Source organism: Marmota monax, unplaced genomic scaffold (genome assembly GCF_021218885.2).
Source record: "Marmota monax isolate L192 unplaced genomic scaffold, Marmota_monax_Labrador192_F-V1.1 WCK01_AAM20220418_F8-fsc00057, whole genome shotgun sequence".
Lineage (NCBI taxonomy): Eukaryota > Metazoa > Chordata > Mammalia > Rodentia > Sciuridae > Marmota > Marmota monax.
In genome coordinates, this window is record NW_026693933.1 from 807597 (window position 1) to 834401 (window position 26805).

Consider the following 26805-nt stretch of genomic DNA (forward strand, 5'->3'; position numbering starts at 1 on the left):
GATAAATCTGAGCAAGAAAATGATTAGCCTGAGGTCTTTGATTAAATCACAAACTATAATCTATTAGAGGAGACCACCTCTCCACACACATTTAAAATAAGGGAACATAAAACTGCCGAGAAAATACAGGGTTTATGATTTGGTGAGAAATTAATATGTCTTAAATTGTGTCATAAAAGTATTCATTGGCTCTTTGCCCATGAGAACTAAGAGGTTCAAGCTCTTAGTCAACTGGTAAAAGGGAGTTTTGAGAGCATTTAAAAGTGTTGCAAAAATATCTCAGACCCACATTGTCACAATAGGGCAGCAATTATTTTCTACAGAAAAAAAAAGGATGTTAAAAACAAGGTCATGGGCATGAGAGAGGAACATATGCTCATGTGAATCAGTTCAAGGGAAAAAGAAATATATTGAATTGTTTCTATTCTTTATCTTGAATAATTATTTTCTAGCAGTTCTTTAATATGTGGTAACGCATTTTTACTTGGGAAAACTTCATGCACTCAAACAAGCCTTCATTATGTGTGTGTGTGTGTGTGTGTGTGCGTAGGTTCACGACATTAGGTGTTCAAGGAATACCATTTTTTTCTTGTTAATCATTTCAGTTCTGTCTCCATGTTCTCTTTACTCCATCCTATCAGTAAATTCCACCTCCAATATTTTAAAGGTCTATTTCCTCTCTAAAGATGGTATAATATCCAGGAAAATATGAAAACTCCTCTCATTCATGGTCCATCCCATGGGCACAGTTATTCATGTTATACAGGTTTGCCTTCTGATGCCATGAGCATTCGAACTGAGGAAACTTCCTGAGACTCTTCTTGGTTGTGTCCCCACATATGTGTATTCACATCTGTTCCAAGTGAGGATTCCTTTCCACCTCCGTAGTACTCTTCCAGGGAGCCACTGAAATTCTATACTGTTTTCAGATTCACCCACAGTAACAATCTCTCTTGCCTGGACCATCAAAATTTTGTTTCTTAAACCTTCTCTTTCCTTGGGATACTTCATGTCATTTCTGCTAGGGAGGCAGAAATCACAAATTGTTGACCAGACTATTGAATCTTGTCTATAGAATTCTTTGGCTCATAAAATATTGTGTTCTGAATATTTTAATGTTTGTTAACATTTTTTAAAAAAGTAGATTCCACATAAACATGTGATTCTGAGAAGTTCTGAAAGATTAGAAGATCTGGGCTGGGGATGTGGCTCAAGTGGTAGCGCACTCGCCTGGCATGCATGTGGCCTGGGTTCAATCCTCAACAGCACATACAAAAAAAAGATGTTGTGTCCGCCGATAACTGAAAAATAAATATTAAAAAATTCTCTCTCTCTCTTAAAAAAAAAGAAGATCTGACAACATTGGCGAACTTGCCCTCCTGCAAACCTCCTCCACTTGAGGTGGGATAGACCCTTTCCACTTCACTCAAAGCCCTGCCCAGGGTGCTTCCCTACTGGCTTCTGAATGTATTTGTGAATTCATCTTCTGAGCCAAAGATTTCTAACTGCCTTTACCTTGTACTCTGCAAAAAGTCTCAGGGCCAAAATGTGGGAAAGATCCTTCCTATATCTGGAAACCAGTTAATAATTAATAAAGCACATATTCAAAAGAAAATTTTGTGTTCTAACTATAAGATATTAATTCTTTCATGAGTTGACATTGTGGAAATGGAAACAACAGAGATGAATCCTCATAGAGATCATAGTCTAATAGACTGAGAAGGTGGTGTGTAGAATACATATAGGCAAACAGTCAATTAATACACCAATTGGAAATCATAATAGGTGATATGATAGAGCCAAGTTCAAGGTGCTAGGTAATTTGTAGGAAGGGAAATTAACCAACCTTAAAGGAAGATTTCTCCAAGGAAAGCATGTGTAAGTAACAACCTGAAGAATATGAGACTCATCCAAAAGAGAGGGCTGATGATAGTGGTTGTTGGTAGAGGAACAGCATGCAAAGGAATAATGGGTGAGATATAGCCTGGTGCTCAAAAGGACTTCAGAGTTATCTAATATGGCTATAGCACAGAACTTCAGGGAGCAGGAGGGACAGTTATATTTGGCTAAATAATGCAAGCAAGTGCATGCACAGAGGATTTTATAAAGCCTGTTAGAGAGTTTGGCTTAAGTGAAGAACTGTTTGCCCCCCAGTTGAACGTTTTATGTAGTGGATAACATAATCAAGATTTTTGATGTTGAAAAATCATATGACCCCTATGAAATCAACTTTCTTTATTCATAAAGCAGAAATGTCATAAATCCTAGTTGCTTCACTGAATTATTGCAAAAATTAAATCAAATAATATATACTGTAGTTCAGCAAACTCTATGATGCAAGTCAACATTTTATTAGATAAAATTCATTTAATGCTGCAACTCTTTTTATAGGAGGTAAGCAAGCAGGATCTATCATAGATAAATAAGTCTTGTTATATAAGATAGTGGTGGTAGAACATCAGTTACTAGCAAATATTCAATTGAGGAGAAAGAGATATGGTACAGAGAGCATAAGTATTAGGGTAAAAAGGCAGAAGTTGCCTTCCCCTGCCTCCTTTGAGGTTAGTGTGTGATCCATCAGTGTGTCATCCACCAGATTGTAATCTTCCAACATCTGATCTAGTCTTTGCCAGTCAGGTGCACCAGCGAAGGACTAGGTAAGAAAACGGTGCTTTAAAGAAAAAGGCAGAAATACTTCTGGCCAGGATGACATGGACATTCTATTCTCTAAGTGTCAGTGTCAGAGGTCCTAGCAATAACCATGTTTGTCCAGCATCTCCCTATGAGGGCTTGCACCCTTTCTCAGAAGCAGAGGCAGTGAGCTCCCTGTGGAAAAGTCAGATGATGCACTTTGTAAGCAGCCTCTGGCTGCACAGCTTTTAAGCTTCATTCTCTGTCCTTTGGGGAGACTCTGGAGACACACTGATGGATCACATGCTAACCCAAAGGAGGCAGGAAAGGTAACTTCTACATTTTTACCCGAATGCTTAGGTTCTCTGTACCATATCTCTTTCTCCTCAATTGAGAATTCACTAGTAACTGATGTTCTACTATCACTGTCTTACATAGCAATATTAAGTATATTCCTTTTCTTCCTTAAGTGAGAGTAGATCCTGCTCTTTTCAACTTAACTTCTTGACTACATCTAAGTGCAACCATGATTTTCACCCTGAGGTGGCAATCTATTTTTTAATTTCCTCTCCTTTACTGTACTTCAGAACCATAACATGAGAACTGTGAGGATGAGAGTATAAATATGGGACAAAAAAGAAGGGAAGGAAATGAATTTCAAGACTATATCTTCAAATGGAACTAAAATACATTTAAATTATTAACATTTAAGCCCATATATAACTTATCAATACATTTTCTTATGTGATTCTTGAATATCCCTATGGATTTTTCCTTGTAAAGCTGTACTACACTATCTTTTTTAGCAAAATTTAATATGATTAAAGGTTCAAGTTTTGCAATGCATGTTCTGGTCCAAATTGTTTCCCCTAAGGTTATTAATTGTGTGACCTTAAAAAAATTAATCTTTGAAAGCACCTTTATAGAAATAAAACACCTATTGAGAGAGTATATTCAGCACACTTAGTGCCACAGTGGCATAGGACAGGTACTCAATAGTTGCTATTAATGTCAGTAACAGTAAAAATTATTTAGTTGAAATTGAAACAATATTCCAAGGATGGAACAGGAGACTAGTCCCCAGGATTCCTGAACTGCTGGTGTGAATATTTGGGAGCCCTAAAACTTGAAGAAGAGAACTAAGACTAGTCTAAGATAAAGATATACATTTCATTTTAACTTTTGAAGGAGGAGGCAGGAAAGATAAATGGTAGTTCAAGTTCTACTTCAAACAATCCCCATCCCTTTTACTGGACACAGAAGATTGTTATACAGCCACAATTTCCCCCTCTTTTTATATTTCTCCCCTTTCTATTAAGTTAAAGATCCATATTTCTTTGTGCCTTTGAGTACACACATGCCATATTCATATTTCTGTATTGAATAAAGTTTCAAAATAAAATAGTTGTATTAATTTTAAAATATTCAAAGAAACAAGCAGTTATAGGTTTTCTCATCTTTTTCTGCATTATAGCTTTAGTTTTTATATTTTGGAATATAGGAGTAGCAGGTACCATCTGCAGGTAGCTTGATTCTAAAACTATTCACTGAAAATACTGCTGTTGTTTGTTCCATCCTATTCTGGTGCCCCAATAGGTGTTAAAAATAAACAAAAGGACTTTCAGAGCCTCCTGGATATGGATAGTTTATTTCTTTTTTCCATTTATCATTTTTGCATGTTAGATTCTCCTCTTCTTTCCACGAAATCTCTTAATTAGCTGACTTTGTGGTAGTCTATGTATTCTCCCAATTATTCACTAAATTACTGGAGTAATACTGATATAATTGTGCACATCTTTTTTTAATCTATGGGCTGTACACCTCAAACATAATGCACTTATAACTATATGATGATTGAAAATAAGTAGCACTTATATATCTAGGACATGAGTATAAACCTGAATAAGTATTACTATTGATTAAAAATAATTCAAACTTAAAAAAATCACCACTCATTAATTTTTAAAATGAATTTCTTCTTTAAACATTTATTTGCTTCAAATAAATAATGAAAGGCAGTCATAACCCCCCCGCAATCATAATTATGTATCATTGAAATTCATTTTCATGGAGAGATAGATGACAAAATTAGGTATTTGGAAAGATACAGACACTACTTGCAACTATAAAAAGCAGATAAAAACATTTTGATGCCCTTTCCCACTTCAGTAGGACAGCAACTATACAAGGCTATTCTCTGGAGTAATGATCTTGTCTCCTTCCAAAGGCTTTTTATCCTATACTCAGGAGGTCATATTCAGTCTTCAGCTGCACAGAGCTCCACTCCTATTAATTTAAAATGGGGGTTTCAGAGGTTCACATTCAGCAAAATCTGTCCCTTCAGAGGTAAATTCTACCAACCAATTTCTCATTGAAAAAATGAGAGTTTATTTATGGAAAAGAAAAATCTATTTATATAATCTATCTCCTTACTAGTAAGAAACAAATAAAGCTTTTAAATGGAGTTAATAAAATATCTTTTTGCTTAAAAAGTTCATTTTAATTCCATGCTTCAGTAACATTATTTTTGGGGATTTGGGGGTATTGTCATTTTTATCATTATTATCGTTTTGTTAAGTTATCTAGCATATGGAAAAGGTTACTCATCCCATGGGTCTCTCTTTAAAAACTACATTGAACATTCATTGAAAAGGGATGAAAGAAATCTAGTGAAGATGCAGGTGCACTAATAAATGGGTGATCTTTGGATTACAGTATTTATATGTACTATGGCAAAGCTGAGCAGAAACCTAAATGTTATACATACAAAGTGGTACAACAAGAACATCTGTGTTGGGGGGATTGAACTGGCATGGCTAACACCTCCAGTGCCAGGTGCAAAGGAAATTTCAATACAGCTTGAGTAATCTTGACTGCAAGCATCTGCCTGCATCAGATTATCTCTGATGCTCCTAGTCCACCACTATCCATTTGAGTATTTATGTGATACATCTGGTGGTTCCATGGCCAGGCAAGAAGAAATGATGCCTCTGCTACTGGGGGCAAATGCCTCACTCTTTAACTCAACACAAAGGCAAGTAGGAGTTCTTTTCAGGCCTGTGGGCAGCCAGCCAACTCCACAAGACTGATTAGCAGATAGCACTCAGCATGATAGCTGCTTTGTCCTTTCAGTTCAGTTACATATCCATGTGCATAATCTGGAGACATTAAACTCTTCAGTTTGAAATTGTGTTTCTAAATATTATTGCCAGGAAAATATCAGGGTTTTAGTGTGTTGCCAGAATCATAACAGCTTTAATTCGACTTGGCTCAATCCTAAGTCTCAACATACATCTGATTTTCAGAATGAATATGTGTGGAAGGGTAAGAGAATGGTGGAGCTCCATCCATCAGTCTCCACAAACATAAAGCCTCAAGGGTGTAAGGACCATTCTGCACAAAGATTATGTCCCTTTTCTCGAGTCACCAAATCTCCCTCTCCCTCAAGAGATGACCATGCCACCCACTGCACAGAAAATTTAAGTTACCAGGTGGCCACTGCTTCAGAATTTTACAGTCTTAGAACCTACACAAACCAGCACCCACCATTCTCCTTGTTTCCTGTTACAACAATTTGTGATAACTATGTCTGTATATAGTAAACTTGTATCCTCCTGCTTTTTATTCCTACCCTTCCCTGATTTTTTCATGTAGTCTCCCTCTGCACTGAATTTTTACCATCTGAAGTTTAACCTGCTTAGTTTTAGGATTCTCTCATTAGAAGAAAACCTTTATAGATGCTGTGTGCCTCTACAACTCTCTCCTATTCCCTTCTTTCATTATCAAACATCATTACATATTTCTTTACTATGTTCTCCTCCTACTCACTTCTTAAATATTCAGATATGGCTCCTTCCCCCAATATTTCATTAAATTTTATCACGTTATTTCATGTCCATTCATGCTGCTAAAATGAAAGGACTTTAATAGATATTTCTGCAGCATTTGACAAGTGTGACTGTTAACTTCTTCATGCAGTCCCTTTCCTTAGACTCTACTTTGTGATATTCACCTTCTTGTTTTGTTTTGTTTATTTCTCAATAAACTTATTCCCAGTCTCTTTTGCCTTCCTTTCCCCCAATATTTAACAACTCAAGAATGGAATTCTGCAGGACATTGTCCTAGACTCTCTTTTCACTTTTTTTCTTGGAAACTCTCATTCTCCAACATGGCATCAGTTTCCATCACTTTATAGATGAATAGCAAATCTTAATCTCCACTTTAGACTAGCTTTGAATTCTAAACTTTAAACCCTATCACCAAAATATTCCTTCAATATCTGAACTAGAATGACTCATAAATACTTCAAATCCAGGAGTTCTGAAGTTCACTTATCATTCCCAGTTCCATACCGACACCTATTCCTTTTCTAGAGTTCCTTGTCCTATCAAATGTCACTACCATGCACACAATTTATTAAGACAGATATTTTAAGTCATTTTTGACACCACTGTCCTTCTCCTTTGCAAAATCTATCAATTTCCATGTCTTGGCAAATAACTTTAAAAAATTAAACAAGTCATTCATGACTATGTACTTTGTAAAAAATGGCTACAGGGTCCTTTCATCATTATTCTTAATCCTTGACCATCTTACTTTCCCTAGAGCTTAAACGAATTATGAAATATATGTAGTCAAATCTTTAGCCTATTCTTACATGTGCTCATACATGTAATAGTTTAATTTTGAATGTATTAGTTAATTTCATGTTTTCACCAAAAAAGATAACATACTATGTAATTTTTTCAGCACACGCACACATACATAACTCATTTTAATTAATGCACCAAATACTCCAAATACCAGATTATAGGTATCACATGGTTACCTTTCTTATATTTAATGTTAAGATTTCTCCTTTTTTCTGTTATAATGCTGCAATGAATATCTTCATATATGGCCTTCTTATATGATTGTTTCTCAAAATGGAAAAACAAATTTAAAAGATAGTGCCAGATTATGGTCCCAAATTGTGTTGGGAAAAAATTCCCTAAGAATCTGTCACATTTTTGTATGTCTATCAATCAAGGCATTGTTGATACTTTGTATTACTTTTTCTTTTCTTATTTTAAATTGGTTCTTTTTAGTTATACATGACAATAAAATCCATTTTATATAGTTATATAAGTATGGGATATATCTGACTCTAATTAGGACCCAAGTCTTGTGAATGTACATTATGGTGAGTTCATTGTGGTGTATTCATATATGTCCATAGGAAAGTTATGTCAGTTTCATTCCACTGTCTTTCCTTTTCCTATCCTCCCTCACTTCCCTCCATTTCCTTTTGTCTAATTCATTGAACTTCTATCTTCTCCCACCTCTGCCTTAGTGTGGGTTAGTTTTTGCATATAAGAGAAAACATTCTACTTTTGGTTTTGTGGGATTGGTTTATTTAACTTAACATGACAGTCTCCAGATCCATCCATTTACTGGCAAATGTCATAAAATGTCATTCTTCTTTATGGCTGAGTAATATGCCATAGTGTGTATATACCACAATTTCTTCATGCATTCATCTGTTGAAGGGTACCTAGATTGGCTCCATGGATTAAATATTGTGAATTGCTGCACTATCTTTTTCAAAGATGTAGAAACAGCCTTAGAAGATAAAATATCTCCTTCCAAAGAAAAGGGAAGGCATGCTTACTCTTCAGTAAAATGATATTCCTCCCAAGCTTGGAGTTCTTCTATTATGTGAATCATTGTATAGGCAAAAATATGTTATCTGGTCCTATTTGTGCCATTCTGTAGGCATTGGGGCCTAGGAAGCTGGTGCCAACATGCTGATGTTCTGAGTATTGCTAATGCTATGAGTTATAAATAGTACTGCCCGCTTACCCAGAACTTTTGTGTCTTCCACTAGCATTTACAAAACAATGACAGAATATCAGATTTGTCATACTATGGCCAATAATTGATAGTAACAAATTCTTCTTTTTTGTTCCCAATAAAAGAGGATAAAATGGTATTACATTAGTTAACCTGCATTTCCATTATTACTGTAGTGAGATTGTACATGTTGCATTTTATTCTTTCTCACCTATATTCAAAATTTGTTTGGACTTCTTAAGGCCAAACTGGTGCGTTATGTGTCATGAGTATTGTTTGTTTTAAATATTTTTATGGGCTCAAAATATAGATGAATAACATGATTTTGAAAATATACATAGTGCTAAGTTACCACCTTTGACAACAAATATGTGTATGTGAAAGTGGGAAGGGAGGTGTGCTCATAGAATAATTTAAAAGATTCATACCAATGTGCTGGTAATGGTTATCTTTGGAAGACAGAATTATGAATGATTTTTGTAACTTTTCAAAAATCTACAACCTTTATTTTCTATGTATGTGTCAGTGCTTATATATTACATTTAATAAGAAACCACACAAATGTACTTTTTAAAAAATTCTGTAACTGTAACCTAGCTTCCTTCATCTCACCCATTGAATGGGAACTTACATGGACTGGGAAAGTCACTTCATTTCTTACAGACCAGGTTCTACATCAAATGAGAAGAGAAAGATATTCTCTGAGGTCTCTTAGAGATAAAAAGCTTGAATTTCTAAAGGATATGTGTAAGGAATCTACAGTAAAATTTGTATATTAAAATTTTAAAGTGAGTAATTGAGTTTCATTTATCAATAATATCTGCTCCAATAATAATCATAATTGTGAGTAACTATCCATGTTTTCTTTGCATTGAATTGAAATTAATATTTATATATTTTTTTATTGTCTTGAAACATGGAGTATTTTTCTAGACATCAATCTTTGAATCTAGTATTTAATTCCAATCTCTATGATTTTACTTTCCTCATTTTCAGTAAAAATCATCACCAATATTCTTGGTTCTTAATCTGCTACAATTTTCTAAAACTATCCCAAAGCTCTGAGACTGGTGTCAACTTCTGAAGTGATTAAATACACACAAGATTTACATAGAAGTCTATAGTGCCCAGTCATATTGGGAATTCCAGAAGACCTATTCAGAACTATTATCTTTTGGATCTGGAATGTCCTCCCCAAAGCTTGTCTGTTGAAAGGGTAGTTTCCAATACAGCAATGTTCAAAGATGGGGCTTTTAGGAAATGATTGGATTATGACTGCTGTGACCTCATCAGTGGATTAATCCAATTGAGGGGCTAATAATTTGAATGAACTATTAGGTGGTAATTGTAGGCAGATAGGTATGGACTGAGGAAGAAGGTTATTGGGGTGTGGCCTTAGGGACTGTATCTTGCCCCTGGTCCCTTTCTCTTTCTCTCCTTCTCCCTCTCTCTTTTATTCTGCTCTCTGGCTTCCATGAGCTGAGCAGTTTTCTCTGTCATGCATTTCTGTCCCAGGATTTCTGCCTTGGAACTGGCTGACCATGGACTGAATCCTCTGAAACCTTGAGCCAAAATAAATCTTTATTCCTCTAGATTGTTCTTGTCAGATATTTTGGTCACAGCAATGAAAAGCTGACTAACACAAGAACATAAATAGGAAAGAGCAGAGAACAGACTTCAAAACAAGATAAAAGCAAGAGAGATGCAAGTAGGAAAACAAACAAAAACATCATTCTTCCAAGTATAGACCTGTGTGATTATAGTTCACATGGAGCTCAAGCTATCTATTCCCTTATTCCCCGTATGGGTGGTCTGGCCCTTGACACAAAGTTATGTTCCCTTTAAGGCAGTTGACTCTTCACCCTTTCCTCACATTCCTTTTAACCTTTTCATCCCTTTGTCCATTGATGTCTAGGTGGTGACAAATCCGTTTCATTTGAACCCATGGTTCTGCCCACGCTTTTGTAGTAAGTTCCTTAGTAAATAAACACAATTTTATTCATCCTAACATCAACATTTAATCTGTTTACCACTAGGACCCTTATTAATAAGCAATTATTACATTTCATTTGGCTTTAAAATTAACTAAGTCTTACTTGGTAAGGTAGATTTATTCATATAAATGCACAGATTTTACCTACAATAGAGGTTATTTTGTTCATAAGACTAGTATTTGAAGAGTTCAGATAATTTAGAATTTACAAAAAAGGAATAATTATTTCCAGTATAAGTAATTCCAATATTGATATGTTCAACATAGATAACAGAAAAATAAATGTACTTGCTCATTCAGAGGAAATGGAAAAAGAATTTGAAACCTTTTTCAAACATATAATAAATTTAAGCATTAGCCTAACTTAGCTATGGCACTTGAAATCATATTCACAAGGTCACAGCTTAAAAGTTATAAATCTTGATAGAATTTATTGTATTTATCTCAACACTAAAACCATCTTACAAAAGCACTCAACAGTTAAATAAAAATACCACTCTAATAAAAATCTAGTGAAAACCACAATGATATTTGCTCAACCTCATAGGTGAATGTGTTGGTGGTCTAAGATGTCTGCCAACAAAAGTTCTTTTTGTACTGTAAATTGACTAAAGGCCAAATGCTAATGGAAATGAAGACCTGATCTGTTTTGGAAGTGGCTCTGGCCCATGATGAATAAGAGATGGCTTAAAGAGAGATAAGGGGAAACTGATCATATTTTTGTCCATTTATGGACTTTCTAAACTAAAATGTTACATTTTATCTTTTGAGAAAGAAACTGAACCACCATTCTTGGGACAGGTTTCTTTTTTTATAGCTTTATTGTAATATAATTCACATTCAACCATTTAAAATGTGAAATTAATTTTTTTATTATATTTGAACATGTGTATAAATATCATCACAGTAAATTTTAGAATATTTTCATTACTTCAAAAAGAAATCCTATATCCTTTAGGTACTGATTCCTTATTTTCCATCCCTTCATCTCCACGTTCAGTCCCAGTGTCTACTTAGCAACTAATAATTTATTTCCCACCTCTTTACATTCACCTACCCCAAATATTTCATATAAATGGAACCACATAATATGCCATTGTTTGTACTTCAATTTTTTTCACTTAACATTTTTAAGGTTACTCTATGTTGTAGTATGCATCAGTATTTGTTTATATTTTTTGTGGCTGTGACCAAAAGACCTCAGGGGAAAAAAATAATTTTAGAGGTGGGAATGTTTATTTGGTGCTCATGTTTCAGAGGGCTCAGTCCCAAGATGGCTGACTCCATAGCTCTGGGCCCCATATGAAGGGGAACATTATAGCAGAAGGAAATGGAGGAGGAAATCAGCTTAGGAAATGACAATCAGGAAGGGGAGAGAGAGAGGGAGGGAGAGAAAAAGAGAGAGAGAGAGAGAGAGAGAGAGAGAGAGAGAGAGAGAGAGAGAGAGAGAGAAATGAACTCTACTCGCCATGGACAAAAATATAAAAACCCCCAAGTTATGCCTTCAGTCACTTACCTCTTCCAGCCACACCCTACCTGCCTACTGTTACCACTCATTTAACCCTCTAAACTTTCTTCTCTTGTCTCACGCATGAGCTTTTGGAAGAACACCTCATAACTAAGCCATAACTGTACTTCATTCCTTTTTATGAATTTACCATATTTTGTTTAACCTTTCATTCACCGATTGACATTTTCATTGCTTTGACCTTTGGCTATTGTTATGACTTGGATCTGAATTGTCCCCCAAAAGCTCATGTGTGCTCCCAAAAAGCTTGTTGCCCAATCCAGCAGTGTTCAGATATGGCCTTTGGGAGATGATTGGATGGAGAGGGCTCTGACCTCATCATTATGGATTCATAGCTTAATGGGGTTTGGAAGAGGAATTTTTTAAAAAATAAAAGTAAGCTTTTCTCTGTTTCCTGGTCTCCATGAAATGAGAAGATTTCTTCTACCATGTGCTCTCTGCCATGATGTTTTGCCTCATTGTGGGCATAAAAGCAATGAAGCCAGACAACTGAAAAACAGGGACTGAAATCTCTGAAACTGTAAACTAAAATAAATCTTTTCTCCTTTAAGTTGATTTCACTCAGATATTTTGTCACAATGAAGCAACACTAACAGCGTTTATGATCTTACTATAAATCTTACTATAAATATAAATGTTCAGGTTTTTGAACACATGCTTTCGTTTCTTTGATATATACCTAAGACTACTAAATTGTTTATTCTCCATTTATGTCAGATTTTGCTTTATATTTATATTCTGTTATTAGGACATACATTTGTAATTATTGTACTATAAGAATGATGCTTTGTTTAAAAAAGTTCCTGTTTATCTATACTAATATTCTTTATTTTAAAATTTATTAGTATAGCTGTCCCAGATTTCTTATGATTACTGTTTGAATGATATATGTTTTCCCAGTCATTTACTTTTAATTGCTTATAATTTTTTAAGTTTGTCTCTCATAGACAACATATAATTTCATCTTCCCCCTCATTCTTATCATCTCTGTCTTTGATTGGGTTGTTTAAGCTATTCACATTTAGTACCATTACTTATTAACTTAGATTTTCTTTTTGTTTGCAATGATTCATTTTTTTGTATCTTTTTTTTGCTTTCTTTTGCAGTAAGAGAATATTTTATATTGTAGAATTGTAATTGCTTTAATGATTTTCACTACATTTTCTTGAGAAAGCTTACCATATACTTCTTATAAGAATCAACTTCAGTTTTATCTTACAATAATTCCAGTGAGGTATTGAAATGTTACTCTTAGATAACTATTTCTTTGTCATCTTTTTGTGATGTTATTTTTCTAACATTACATTAATAAGTGTTACAAATACAATATTACATTACTATAACTATTACATTTCATAACTGCTATCTTTTAGAAGCTGAGAGAAGAACACAAGTACATATTTATATTTCTGTCTATTAGCTTTATTTATTATTTCTGAAATTTTGACCCTTTGGACCAAGTTACAATCTAGAGACAATTTCTAACTCAATATTCTTTGTTTTCACCCAATGTATTACCAAATACATTACATTTCTATGTTATACTCCCAATGATATTACATATAATACAGAAGTTTTTTAAAAAGTGGAGAGAAAAGGAGAAGAAGTTGCATTTCTAACATATCCTATAATTATATAGTTATCTTTATCATTGCTCTTTGTATTTTAAGGTGGATTCAAGCTACTATCTGAGGTCAACCAGAATATTTTCCTTTAGTATTTCATGTAAAATATGTTTGTTAGCAACAAATTCTACCAAATATTGTTTATTTGGGAATGTTTACTTTGCTTTCACTTATGGAAGTTAGTTTTGCTCAATATGGAATTTTTGGTTGAGTTTTATTTTATCTCTTAACTATGTTATCCTAGTGCTTGCTAGCCTTCATTGTTTCCGAGAAGTTATACATTAATCTTATTGTAATTATCTTGTACTACATGAAGCACATTTCCTCTTCTTGCTTTTAAGATTTTTTTCATCCTTTGGGCTTTCAATATTTTTACTACGATGTGTATGTTTGTGAATCTCTATATTTATTTATAATGCAGTTACGAGCTTACTATATATGCAATATTTTTCAATAAGGTTGGGAGTTCAGTCATTATTTGTTTTTACTTCTGCTCCTTGTTCTCTCTCCTTTTCTTCTAATATTCCATTACACATATGTTTGCATACTTGATGTTCTGATATTTCTTTGAATTACATTTTTCTTCATTTCTTTTCCTCTTTATTATTTGGATTACATAATTTTTATTGATATATTTTGAAATAACTAGTTCTTTCTTTTGCCAGTTAAAAGTTAGTGAAGTTTTAATTTTAGTCATTATAGTTTTCAACCCCTGGATTTAAAAATGGTTCTTTTTAGAATAATTTCTCTTCATTGATATGGTGATAATATTGCTTATTTGATGTGTCATTGTTATATACTTTTATTTACTTATTTGAACATATTGATAATGGCTACTTTGAGAACTTTGTTGAATCCAACATTTAAGTGCAATCACACATAGTTTCTCCCCCATCCTCCATATACGAATTATAATCTCCTGCTTCTTTTCCAGTCTTATACTCTTTTAGTGGAAACTTGACACTGTAGAAAATATATTTTAGTTTTTGTGAATACTTTCTCCCATTCCCCAGCAGGTTGTCATTTTTTTACTTATTTGTTTAGTAACTTGTTGGATTAACTCAGTGTCTGTTCCACTACCACCACCACCCAAAACCCACCCTTCTCTGCTGTCAGTTGAAGCCTCTGACATTGCTCCTCAGGGAATGCAGCCTTGGAAATGCCTCTAGTCACACTGCACTGATAGAGATATTTGACATGAGTATCTTTTTGAGTATCTCTTTCCATAATATGGCAGCCCCATAACTTGCCAGTTTGTAGTGCTTTTGTTTTAACAGTACCATAGTACACTAATTGCTTGACCAACAGATCTAAGCAAATCCAAGATCATTTGAAGAGATAGTTTACAAGATTGGAGGTTGAGATTTTCTTTGAGTCCAGGAGGGCAATTCCTAGCCATTTCTTTTCCTTTAGCAAAATAGCCAGCATACAGTTTAACATCTATTTAAACCAAATCTACCAATCTCTTTCAATTTGCTATTTACCATAACCTTCATTGTTTTTGATAGATCCCTTAGGTTTGAACTTCTCAATACTTTCTTACAAATGAAATCAGTGATTGTGGAAAGAGATATGGAACTTTTTATTTTATAGCTTCAATCATCCCACTGCAAAAATATCTGAATTATAGCTTCAGAGCAGGGATGGGACAATAGCACATTTCTCTCTGAATGACACCCCAATTTTAGGTGCTGAGTGCTCTGTGGATGAAGGGACACAGTATTTTTCATAGATTTTCTTCTATGAAAATAAATATATCTTTATCTAGGCATTATATGACCCACACATGCCATTCTAAAGACAATTTCTGGAGATTTTGATGTCTCTAAGAATTATAAATTTCCAGAGACTTCAACATTTTTAAAAACAAGTTTTATAAGTTTTAGTAGGGAGTAAGTCCACTGAGTTCATTGGGCTGGCATGTTGTACCAGAAATTTTTATTTTATATATATAGCTGTTGCCTAGGGGTTGGCAGGGACTGGATTTACAAGATCCAGCTTTATATATTTACAAGATCCAGCTTTATATATTATAATTTGAGGTAAATTTTAGGAAAAGAGAACTGTTAAGTATGTGGATCTAGGTACTTCTAGTGGTGGGTGCATGTGGATGGAGCAATTGTTATATTTACAAGTCCTCCAAAGTGAAATTTTCCAGATAGAAGTTCATCATGGTTATGAAAGAAGCACAATAACTAGGTCCAGAATAGAATGGACCAAGTTAGAAAATCTGTGGTATGACCCTGGGCTTCTTATCAAATAGCTATGGATTCTTAGAAAAGTTTCAACTTAGAAAGTTGTCTTTTGTATAGCTTGGATGCAGTAGTCAAGGCATTGATTGGTTTTGATCAGGTTAATTAATGATGTAGATGACTAATTGGGCTATTAAGAAGCAATAGCTAGAAATGAAAAATAAGAAAAAATAGTGAATTAATCATGAGTATAATGTTCTGCTTTCTCTATCACACAAAGAATTGAATTTATTCTTCTGTCAGGTTTATGATGGTGAAATGTGCTATTGTTATGAAGAGGAAATTTGTTTATTTTTTAGTAAAAGAATTCAGACCAATCTTATATTTTTTTTCTCAAATGAATTAGGGAAATACTATTCTTTTCTATAATTTACATAATTTGTTTATTTTTAAATTTTTAAATTTTTACTTAGTTATAGAAATACAAGGATTAAAATATGTTCAATCATAAAATAAGTAATCTTTCAGAATCCCAAGATAGTATAATAGAAGTTAAATAAGTAAAAATAAACCTATAGACACAGAAGCATACCAGAAATCATTACAAATAGTTGAATTTTAGGGAAAAATGCTATTATAAATATATAATCTCTAGTTACTCACTTTTCCCGTGATTCTTAGATTTAAAGCCGGATTCCTTCATTATTTCTGACCCAATATGAAACACCATCTGGCATGTGCATGTTAAGAGGATTATATGTAAGCAAAATAGATATTTTCTCTTTCCTAAGACTTTTTCAAGTCATGTACATTATTTAAGTTTGAAATATGAAAACCACACTGGTAAAGAGGGAAAAAAATGTTGTTTAATACCTCTTTTATAAAACTAAAGCAATTTTACATTGCTTTACCAATTAACTCTTTTAATTGGAATTCTGTAACTTCTCTTTTAAATTTTAGCCACATGACCATTTTCCTTGAAGAAAGATTATAAGTTGAGATGTTATAGAGGAAATGATAAGTTAAAGATTTTATAATTATGATACATACATATGCTAAGTTAAATCTTAGATCTTACTAAATTTATATTGACTAAATTTTCCAGATAATTATCAAATGTTTTACCAATATCCAGTTCCATTGTACTTATAGTATGTGAAATAAATCAATTAAAATATAATGTGGCATTGGAATCCACAGCTGTGATTACTTTTAAAGGGAAAGAATCCTGCCAATGTTTTTTATGTAAGTAAATGTTCTTTTTTTAAAAAAAATTTACTTAGAATAATAAACTTTTAAAGCTTGTAGCAGATTTAAAAATAAGAAAGTTGAAAATTCTCTAAGAATCCATAGCTATTTGGTAAGAAGCCCAGGGTCATACCACAGATTTTCTAACTTGGTCCATTCTATTCTGGACCTAGTTATTGTGCTTTTTCATAACCACGATGAACTTCTGCCTGGAAAATTTCACTTTGGAGGGCTTGTGAATATAACAGTTGCTCCATCCACATGCACTCCACACTAGAAATATCTAGATCCAAGTTCTGAACAGTTCTCTTTTCCTAAAATTTACCTCAAACAATCACAGTGTCAGTGTACAGGCTTCAAAATATGGTCAAATTATGCAAACTTCTACAGAAGTCTATAAGCTAAACACGACTAACCAATACAAATAAAAGAATAGACTATCATAAAATTAACCAAAAAGGATTTGCTAAGATCAATTCACTAGAAATATAAGTCAATAATATTTTTTGTTTCAAATATGGAATGATCAAATGAGGTTCATTTGGTTCTGTCTTGTCAAAATTACACAGGAAGAAAAAGAAAGAAGGAGGTAGTCTGAGGAGAAAGAAAGGCAACAATCTTATTTATCCATCTATTCCTTTATGTTGGTCCACAGGAAAAAGAAAAATAAGCAGATACTAAAAGCATGGAACAAGTTACAATTGTTCATATGTTTCACACACACTTATGTAATACAATATTTATCTCTCATTTATTTAAAATAAAAGAACAGCAGGAAATAAAAAGGGGCATTTAAATTTTGAAGTTCTATTAATATTTTATTTACTCTCTTTCATCTTTTGTATATAAGATCATTGTATTTCAAAATTCTGGATGATCATGTGTGCCACTATAAGATATGAAGTTAAAATAGCAATTTTTTACTGTTGTTATTAGGTTGTGTCTGACAAGAATGCAATCTATTAAGCCAGTATTTGCTAAGTTATTGTCCATGTTGAACTAGCTACTCTACATAGTAGTTTAACTAACCTCATCCTATAAGCTCAGGATTTCAGAATCATAGAGAATCTCTGTCTTTTCAAGCAAGGGTTATTAAATCATCGACTTCTGTGGCTCACTAATTACAGTGACAATGAGGTTATTTGTAATTTAATTTTGTTTTATTTTTACAACTGATGTCTGTTAGGCATATAGACTACAGGCTAGAAACAGCTTCAGTTTTTGTTATTATTTCATCACTTTAAAGCAAATAATGAGGCTGACAAAACTAAGGGACGAAGACCAAGTTTTGCTAGACATGCTCTGGCACCCAGGCCACTTCCCATTACAAAACCTTTAAATTAATACAGAAAACATACTCATTGCTATTTTAGTGATGTCACTGTCTTAAGTTGCCCATTATAATCAGAAGGTTCATCTCATTGTTGTAAAGCTAAAACTAAAGTTTGAAAAGAAACTAAATTTAGTGTACATAACTTGCAAGTGCAACATGGGCGTACTTGAACACACAGTGTACAATACTGTATGGGTGCGTCTTGATGGTAGCCACTCAGCATTATGCACAGAGCCAAGGGACTTGCCAAGCACAGGGAACTATGAGCAAATGTGAAACTGGCAAATGATTTTGCACTTGATGACAATCAGAGAAACCATAAAAAAAGATGAACTATAAAGTTTTCAAGGTCAACCGAACACTCAATCCTTGCCACTGGTCTAAACATACTAAACAAGTTTTAAAAATTTATTCCTGCCTGTCTCAAAGCTCATTTCTTCTATCATCACTACAGAGGACTAAAACTTTAACTACCTGCTCATTTGTTTTTCTCTTTTAAGTATATGAGTATATTCATTTAAAAATATTTTCCTATAAATCATGACAATTCAATGAATTAAGAGGAATAGCATTTAGGATTATTCATAGTAAATTTGAACATACAAATTTCATTAAGGAAGTGAACAATTTGTACTGAAATCATACACACACAAACACACACATACACAAATATATATATATATATTACTTGTATAATGTATATATATACACACATACATACCATACATACACACATGCATAGTAATTAAGATATAAATGAAAATTATCATATAGTCTGATCCCTACATTTCATAAAGGAGAAAATCAAAATATATGTGCCAAAGTATATTGTACAAACAATGAGAGAATATATATTACACCAAAAACATTAAATTATGTTATATTTATAAAATCAGCAGATTTATTTCTTTATTAGAGATAGTTTCCAATTTTAAACATCATTCATTATCTTACTTATTATTACCCATATATGTATGTGTTTGTGGTGTGTTTTGCATACACATTTACCTCGTTTTCCTACAAAATTTATGTCACAATAGAAATTTTAAAAAATTAAGTCATTCAATGGAAAAATTCTTGGGGTTAAGGATATAGCTTTTTCAATAATTACAAAATAGATCTATCTTTTATTCAATGACTGTCATTTTTTTAGGGAGAGGGTACCGGGTACTGGTACACTTAACCCCTGAACCACATCCCCAGCCCCCTTTTTTTGGTATTATTTAGAGACAAGGTCTCACTGAGTTATTTAGGCTTCACTAACTTGTTGAAGCTGGCTTTGAACTCTTGATCCTCCGGCCTCAGCCTCCCTAGCCATGGGGATTACAGATATGTACCCCACACCCAGTCCTGTCATTTATTCTTGAAAAACCTGTTTCTAAGTGAAAAGCTGTGAAAAAAATTTTAATTAATTATAGTAGGATAAATTATGATGTGTTCTGTCTCATGCAAAGCTAGTCAATTTTCACTGATAGAAAAATGTATTAATTGAATGCTAGAAAAAAATATATAATAAACATTGATTCAAAAGTAAGTAAATGTGGTTTGCACATAAGTGAAATGCAAGGGAATTTTATTTTCTTTGCCAAAAGATGAAGCTATTTCATAGTGAGAGATGGCTGGTGAAGGAGGTGTGAAAAACAGTTGGTCTTTGGAAAGTTCATTCTTGTTGCAACCTCTTTTTCAGTGTCTTTACTTCCTTTGAACTCATACTTAACCTGTACTAAATCTGAACCTAATATTATTAGGGGAAAATGAACTTTTAACACAAAGTGCTTCAAAACAGGACAAACAGACTTCATATTCAATAGACTGCTGGGTTGTACAAGATGCCTTATCTTCATTCTCACATTTTTGAATACATACAATTCTAATTTATTCCATATGACTTGTTGTTAGAAAACATGACTTCACACAAATTGATGAAGGCATTTTTGCCTGAAACTATAATGTCAAAATAATATTCATTTGTCACTTTGTGTGTTTTTTTGGGGGAAAGTCATTTCAATGGGAATAGAAGAAGTTTTGCCTGAAAAAAAGAAGGCATTTATTTTCAAATACACCTATGGTGAAATGCCATTATTTGAAGAGATACTATTTGTGTTAACTTTTAAACTCAGAAATTCTCCACAAATTAAGAAAAAGGAGTGGAGATTAATGACATCAACATAAGAAAGACCAATAGCTAAACTGTTTAAAGTGTAAAGCCAGTATGACCAGAGAAATACTGCAACATGGATAACACTGCAACATTTTATTATAGCTCTACAGATTCATATTCAGAAATGTTAGCAAAAAGTTTAGAAAAAATTTTCAAGGCCAATAGGTCATCCTTGCTGGTTTTACATCTTCTACTCTTTGATGTTTACTTTCCTCATTTCAGTTCCCATAAAGAACCATCCTTTTCTATTCCGGAGCCACTTCCATATCCTGTATTGCTTCTGTCTGGATCCCGCCTCCAACCCCCATTGTTCTTACTAAGCCCAAACATCCTTTCCTGTGAGATGATATGTGTTCCCAACATCTAAGCCTAACACAAATACTTTCAGGGTAATTAAATAATTACTGTTATTTTTTGTCTATTGACAATTATGCTAAAACCTCCAGAAGGACAAGGGCTACATCTTTGTTATTCAATGCTGATTGACAGATTAGATTAAGTAAGGTTAGAATACACATTTTAAAACTTTCCAGAGGATGGTATAGTATTTAACAGCATTTTATAAGAGAAAGTATTTGATAGATAATAACTTGTTAGCATTTTGAAAACAGATATTATAAGAAAATCATCAAAGGGTTATGCAGGAGGCTAATTGCCATCTCAGAAAATTAAGTAAAGTGTGTTAAGTATTTTGTGAAAATATATTTTGTTCCAAATTAAGTAAATTTTGTTAAAAATACTTGTGGTGTTGTACATAATATATGCATATGATTACCCATATACATGTATTTGTGGGGATGTGTATATAGTTTTTCTGTTTGGAATAGATGATAATTTTCTGCTATCCATAAAATAATTACATAAAACAAATTATTATGTTCTATTTTCTGATTATCCCTTAAGATTCACTGTAATGTGATTTTGATTAGAGATGATCCCATTAACTGGTTTTTAAAAAGAGAAGGAAGAACCAAGTCTAGTTGATGTGCAGTTTTGACATTTACAAAGAAAAGAGAACATTGTGTTTGGGGTATATCAGTAACATTATTCAATTATATCAGTCATTAAGTGTTCTTTATAATGTTTAACACCACCTAAGCCCCATCCTGTGGGTTTGGAAAAGTTGATATGTTATGTTGAGTTATCCTGTTAGTTCTTATGAGAATTATTAGGAAGACTTTCATACCACTCAAATCTCCTGAGTGGTTGCATCCTGAACAATGCATATATTTTTCTGCTGGCTCACCTCAGTTTGCTCAGGATTCTTCTCTAAAATGCTGGGTTCCTCCTGCATTATTTTGCCTCTTAAAAAATTCCCTTCCTGTATTTTATACAATCAAGATCTATCAGTAGAGCTGGGTGCAGTGGTGCATGCCTATATTCCCAGCTGCTAGGGAGGCTGAGGCAAGAGGATCTCAAGTTCAAAGCCAGCTTTAGCAACTTAGCAAGGACCTAAACAATGAAGCCAGAATTAGACAGACAGTCAATATAGACAGGTGAATTGAGTCAGGCTGGGTCAAGGAGGGCACTTGGAGTGAATCTGGGAAGTTGGAGACTGCGCCCTGAGGGACTGAAATATGTTCAGGGACCTTTCTCCACCCTTATTATGATAACCTGCCCCTGCTTCAACCTGTTGCTAAGGTAACCTGTCCCAGGGATTGTCACTCCCTACAGGGAATTGTGAATCATGTCTCCTTCTTGCCCAGATCACTCCACCTTGGCCCCTCCAGCCCATCTGCTTCTCACCTTTTGACCATCCCACCGAGCATCTCCTGGGCCTACCTAGTTCAGTATGCAGGAAGGAGAAAGATAAAAGGGAAGAGAGCAGGAGAACAAATAAAGCCTAGGACATATAAAGAAAGTAGAATACCCTCACTTCTTGGGATATCAGGATACCAGCTGTAGTCCCCTTCTCCCTCCCAGGAGAAGTCTATGTTACCCCTATTTATTTTTTTTCTTTACAGAGAATGTAGTTTGGTATTTTTTTTAGATAAAATGTTTGTGCACAGTGCAACAAGTACAGTTTTTTTTTAAGAGAGAGAAGAGAGAGAGAGAATTTTTTAATATTTATTTTTCAGTTTTTGGTAGACACAACATCTTTATTTTTATTTTATGTGGTGCTGAGGATCGAACCCAGCACCCCGTGCATGCCAGGCAAGTGCGTTACTGCTTGAGCCACATCCCCAGCCCAAACAAGTACATATTTAAATCTGTTTGGAAAATGTGACTTTCTTTTTGGGTTTTATACTATTAATTATTCTTCTATGATTTGTTTTACTTCTTTATGTCTTGTAACTGCATGGTTCATAGAGTCCTGAAATTTAGCTCCAGTGAGTCCACTTCCACCTGTTTTATGAAGACAACAGAGTTTGCCTTCTTCATCCATTATTATTGTCAAGTTTCCTATTGCCAGATGCTCCTCCTCTCCAGTACAGTCAACTGTCAGCAAAGTGCCATCAAAGTGCCAAAGCAATGAAAGTTACCACAGGGTGAGTTCTAATATTCAAATAACTTTTCTTCTTTAAATTAACTTCTGCTAAAGCAATTTTCTTCATTTATAGTAACCTTAGGCAACATATTTAAAGCCACTGACAAAGCAAATGTGCAGGCATCCAAAATGTTTCCATCGTAATCAAGGCAAATGAGATCACAGTATAGAAACCAAGGAAGCTTTCCTGAAGAAATGCAAAAGTCCTCTTTCTGAATTATCTGTGAATTTTCAGTGACATCTGCAATGAACTGGCTAGCTACTTGGGTCTCTTCTCCCGGAGGTCAAGACTAAAATCTTGATGAACACAGGGTTGGTAGATCCACATTAGAAACAACATATCCTTTATTAGGGGCATCTATTGATGGTTCCGCAAATTCTGCTTTAACTCCATAAACTACTGTAGTATTTCCTAGCTTCACTAAAGCAGAACCATCTGTGGTACTAATTGGAACTATGTTGACAGTTGTGGTTCTGAATTTGCCAAATTCTCTTCCATCAATATGACAGTTTTCTTTCAGAAATCTCCTGTAATACTCCATAGGTTCTACAGTTTTGAACCTGGCCGCCATCTTCCCACACGTGTGCCCATACCAGCCTATGTTACCCCTTTTTAAATAAACCCAGCTTCATATGCTTGCTTCAGAGTGCTTCTCTAATGTTGTACTTCAACATGTGAGGAAGCAGGACTTGTCACCAGTAAACGGCAGTATCAGCAACTTAGCTAGGCCCTAAGCAACTTAGTGGGACCCTGTCTCTAAATAAAATATATAAAGGGCAAAATGCTAATGGCAGTATTAGATATTCCCTTCCCTAGAATACATCAGTCTGGCCTTCGCAGGGACTCCACCTACCAGTGCACTTTATATGCAACCCTTCCCCTTCAATGCTTTGATTGTCAAGAAACTGTGTCCTTTATAGGAAAATGAGCACTTAAAATTTCTTCCTCTTAAAGTGTAAGGCAAGTTCAAGGGGGAAGGGGGTGTTAATCCTTTCAGAAGGCCAGATGTGGCTTCTTATTTTTTTTGTGAATTCAGAATGATTGGCAGTGAGATCATGCATTTGCTTCAGGAAAATATCCCATCCCGCCATATAGAGGGATCTAGATCCTGGAGACAAAAACAAGGGAATCATTAGATTAGACCAAATGCTTCCCCCCGATTTTATTATTCCATCTTAACTCACCCAATATGGGGTATGAATTAAGATAGGCCCAATTCAAATTCCTAATTTGGAAGGCAAAGAACCAATGATTTAAAATGCTCAGTCCTGCTAGAATATCCAATTAGTTTAAAAAGTTAATATTTAGTGAAAATTGTTTGGTTATTTTACTAGCTTAGTGCTTGATTGGCCTTGAAGCAATGAACAGGTATCTGTAAGACAAAAAAGTGTTCACTGAAATGGCAGCTTTCCCCAGAATAACTGGTATGCCTGTTATAAGGACAAATTCCAGGTTCCACCCTATGAGTAAGAATTCTTTACAAGCCCTAATATGTCAGTATCCAAGCTCCAAATATTATAAGATCTAGACAACATCCAGAGTAACAGGAAGAATGTGATCATCACTTTAAAATACCATTTTGTCTTTGCTAGACAAAAAAATATTCAAGCTTATTATCCATGCTTGTTATTTAGCCTTAATGGTTACAAAAAGGAAGAACATTTCTCTAGGTGTCTTGACTAGAACTGGAAAAAGAGAGGGAAACACATGAAGAGCCCTCAAGAAAATTCAATCTTATGTATAAAAAAAGGGCTTGCCTTAAGCTATGTTCAGGCAAATAAAGAAGAAAAGGGACATAGAAAAAAAGTGGCAGGGAAATGACTTTTCAGACAATTCCCCACCCTAGTCTGGTCACCCATGACAAGTAGGGCTATATGAAGCAACTTTGAGTGAAGAGCATTGTGAAAGTTTTCTCTTTTTCTTTGTACTTTATACATTAGCCAAGGGAGGATGTTCATATTTGCTATTTTGTAAAGCAAGATTTCATGCCGACGCCCTTTGTTCTTGCTCTGAAGTTGAGTCCAGAATTTTCTTTTTGATATCAACAAGTCTGAGAGGGTGAGATTGCAGAATATCTTCCCCCTTCAGAGATCTGCATAAAAGAGAGATAACTTTTTTCTTATAGATCTTGGGACTGAATCCTTAGGATGGTCTGTAAAGCAGGAATGCATCTGTATTCACTGAAGTGAATATTCTGTGTACCTCAAGAAATTGCCTAAATATGATGATCAATCAACTAAGAATATTAAGCATAAGCTGTGTGTGTATGGGTAGGGGGGTAATGGTAGTACCAGAGGAAAACTATCTCTATCAAGAAGAACCAACTATGGAGACAAAGGAACTGGAGAACTGGGAAAGCTGATGGGGAGAACATCTGCTCACAGCTCTCTGCCCTCCCCACCTCACAGTTGTATCCCAGGGAGGGGAAAAAAAAAAACTGGAAAATAAAGCACTGTCCATCCCCCACCCCATCAAAAAACACTTGGCTAGAGTAAACTCTGAACCTCAGGGTATAAAGTCTCCTATTTTGGGTTATGTGAAAGAATCCTAAAATGCCTGGAAGCCATCTTTATCTTCTTGGTGAGTAACAGCCCTGTGAGAGCTAAAAACCTCTGGTTATGTGCTCTTCTTGGGATGAAATTGTTCATTGGGAGAAAAAGCAAGGGAACTTTTGATGGATATTGACATTTAATACAACTCTATTTTTACAAAATAGTTATAAAATAAAAATATTTCAAAGTAAAATACAAATACTATTCTCCAGAAGTACTTATGGGATTTCTGAAAAATGTAGGTAGATATTTATAGTTCTTAAACTGAACCTATCTTAGTAATAACATATTCCTGTCCTTTCTGAAAACATGGACAACAAAATGCTAAGTGAAATATTTGTTATAAACACATATTTCCAGTGGGTTAAATACTCCAAATTCCAAATAATTTATTAAAAGTAAAAATAATATCTTAAAAAATTAACTTATGTGAATGGATTATTTTTGCAAACATGATTTTATAATCTGAATACAAAAAATTAAAAAAAAAACAGTTCAACATATTCTCATTTTATTTTACCACCCTATCTGGTTTTTACTAACACCTATGCCCACAGAAAGCAATTTTATATTGATACCTTTCTATTGACAACAGTAAAATCTCAAGGGATTTTTAAAAGGTGACAGAGGGGGTGTATTCCCAATCTTATATCTTGCAGTATTCACTTTCCTTTTCTGTTTCTGCCCCAACATTTCATAATTATATCATTTTACAAGAATTGTGTAATTTACATAACCACCTAAATTGTCATAATTGCTAGAAAGTGCTGAAAAAGCATACGGTAGGCATTTCAGATTCATTTCTGCTCTCTGTTTTAAACTCATTTGAAATGCCTTTTGCATAAAAATTCTTTTGGTCAACAAAAAAGTAAGTTGGGTTTGATTTTGCAGGAGCCCTTTTTGTTTCTTCTTAGGCTGATTTCTCCTTTTATTCCAGAAGCCTTTCCCAGGTATTCTACCTGAGGAAAAAAAAGAGAGGGCACAAGGACCTGCTCTTAATTTACCCAAAAGAAAATAGAACAGAGAAGTTAACTGACTGGATTTGCATGCCACAGGTCATCTCTGCAATTTTTTTTTTTTAACTTGCATGGTTTGTTCATTCTCTCATACTCTTACCTACTGCATTTAGAAAGAGGAAAAAGGAAAAATCCAAGAATGAATGGTCTCTCAACAGTTTTCTCAGCATGCCATTTCCATTATAATTATCTTAACCATCTGTTT

At 34.1% G+C, this 26805-nt stretch overlaps 1 protein-coding gene and 1 pseudogene across 9 annotated transcripts in view; both read right to left on the bottom strand.

Annotated features, from left to right (window-relative positions):
• The window catches only part of Dgkb (diacylglycerol kinase beta), a 769121-nt gene that overhangs the window by 47887 nt on the left and 694429 nt on the right, over positions 1-26805 (bottom strand). The gene's annotated exons all lie outside the window — the stretch shown is intronic.
• LOC131424909 (exosome complex component RRP43-like) lies at positions 22146-24912 on the bottom strand (annotated as a pseudogene).